Source organism: Delphinus delphis, chromosome 1 (genome assembly GCF_949987515.2).
Source record: "Delphinus delphis chromosome 1, mDelDel1.2, whole genome shotgun sequence".
Taxonomy (NCBI): domain Eukaryota; kingdom Metazoa; phylum Chordata; class Mammalia; order Artiodactyla; family Delphinidae; genus Delphinus; species Delphinus delphis.
Window position 1 is genome coordinate 119167750 of NC_082683.1, and position 2610 is coordinate 119170359.

Below are 2610 nucleotides of genomic sequence, written 5' to 3' on the forward strand. Positions count from 1 at the left end.
TGCTAGAATGCCTCATGGAACTCAGGAAAACAGTTTACTTACTAATCCCTGGTTTATTATAAAAGGCTACAACTCAGGAATAGCCAGATGGAAGAGGTGCATAGGACAAGATATGGGGCAAGTCGGGGAAGAGGTGCAGAGTTTCCATGCCCTCTCCAAGGTGCGCCACCTTCCAAGCACTCCAAGTGTTCACCAACCTGGAAGCTCTCCAAACCCTTAGGTTAGGGTTTTTATGGAGGCTTTATTAACAGTATGTAGGTATGACTGATTAAATTATTGCAATTGGTGATTAAGTCAATCCCCTGCTCCTCTCTCCTTCCTGGAGGTGAGATGGGGCTGAAAATTCAAACCCTCTCATCCAGGGTTGGTTTCTCTGGCAACCAGCCCCCTTCCACCATTAGGGGCTTTCCAAAAGTTACCTCATTAATGTAAATTTAGGTGTGGTTGAAATAGGCTTGTTAGGAATAACAAAAGACTCTCTTTCCGCCTTTTATCCACTTTCACTTTTATCACCCTTATCACTTGGGAAAATCCAAAGGTTTTAGGAGTTCTGTGTCAGGAAAGGGACAAGGACCAAGTATGTATTTCTTATTACAAATCACAATTTCACAGAAATACTATAGGAAAATTCCCACTGAAGGATATAAGATTCTAGATTGGAAGGGCCTAGTAAATGCCCAGGACAATGAATGAATAACAGTATGATAGAAAATTAATACATAAAATCTTGATTAAAAAAGAACACAGTAGCTTAAATCTAAGTATGTTATTTAGAAATATGGAAGTATAAAAAAAAAATGCCAGAAGGAACAACTAACGTTGCTTATTATTTTCACTTCTGGGAAGTACAATTCTGGTGAAAAGAGAAAGGATTATTGCTCTTGGTTAAAAGCCTTAAAGTACAATTTGACATTTAAAAGTATATGTTACTTTGATTTTTAAAAAATGAAGAAGAATTAAGTGTAAAAAACACAACTCAGTAAGGACATGATACCCTTATTTCAAGGAGTCCTTCCAGAAATTTGTTAGAATTCCAAATATATGCTTGTGTCCAAATGCAATAATTACCTTGCCAATCTTTGGGTGGCAGGCTTTTAAATAGCCTCAGTGAACTCTAGAAATAACTCTAGAGTTATTAAAACTCTAGTTTTAATAACCTTCATAAGTTGCATAGCACATTCCTAATAAGTTTTCCTTAACTTTTTACAGAAATGCACCTTTATGGAATTGTATATTATTCACCTGGAAGAAGTAAGGATGTGTCCTGCCTTTTTGGATCACTCCTTGGTCAATCAGAAAGACTCTTGGAGCCCAACCTTGCACCACGATTCATTATTTAAGTATGAGGTGTCTCCTCCTAATTATCTCAGTTTTTTCGGGGATTCTAAGAATTTACCTATCCATTCATTAAACATGTATTGAAGTATATTGTAAGGCAGATACTCTGCTACATGTTGAAGGTAACAAAGATTGGAATCTAATAATATGGCCAATGTCCCAAGGATTCTAGTGAATCTAGACTTGCATTAATTTCTCCAGGTTGACACAGATATCTGAGACATTTCCCAGTTGTGGTTCAAAACACTGTTTGTCATAGGAAACTGGGCATGTTTGAAATGTCTCACCATTTGGAACTTTAAAAGTACACAGTCCTTTGGCAGAAGGGACCTGTGATGTATCCTGTTTGTTATATCTCCGTATCTACTGGCACCACTCACCTTTTCCTTTTTAAGAGAACCCTGACTTTGTGGTCACAATGGACCAGTGCCAGGAGATGGATGATAATTTGATTAGCCAATGTGACAATTGTGTTTCAGACTTTTGAAACCTCCCTTGCCACTAGGGATGGTCACATGACCAGTTCTGACCAATGATATTAAGCTGAAATTTGTTGCAATGTATGGGAAAGCCTCTGTCGTACCCATAAAGGCAGGCAGAAATGACTGGTAACTGTTGCTTCCCCCCCTCTTTCTGCCTTAACATGGATGTTAGGACTGGAGCTCTAGCAGCTGTCTTATAATGAGAGACAGAATGCAAGGGCTAGTTGAGCAGAAATACAGAAGGGTCTCAGTGTCAAAGGGCATCAATGAGCATCTGACTTAAAGGCAGTAACTGTCTTTCTTTGATCTTGTTTTTACATAAGTACTAAGATCTGTTTCTACCCACAGAACACTTCTGACACCAATGCGTGAGGGTTTTATCCCTCACCAGCCAATTCCCTGACACCAGCTGGGTGTCCTCCAATTTAATTCATTCTGCGACTATCTGCCTGGAGTTAGCATCAGATCCCACAAGTTAATGTCTCAGATCCACAAGACTACTCCCACTTCAGACACCAATTGTCACCCCAGGCCTCCCATACTCCTGACCGACCAGCTGTAAACCACAAGTTCCCACATCCCTTCCTTGGGTTAATAATTTGCTAGAATGGCTGACAGAACTCATGAAGACACTTGACTTACCACTACTGGTGTATTATAAAGGATACAACGTCAAGAACAGCCAAATGGAAGGGATGGATGAGGTAAAGTATTAGGGGAAGGAATGATCAGAGCTTCCATGCCCTCTCTGAGTGTACCATCCTCCCAGGGCCAATATGTGTTCACTGAT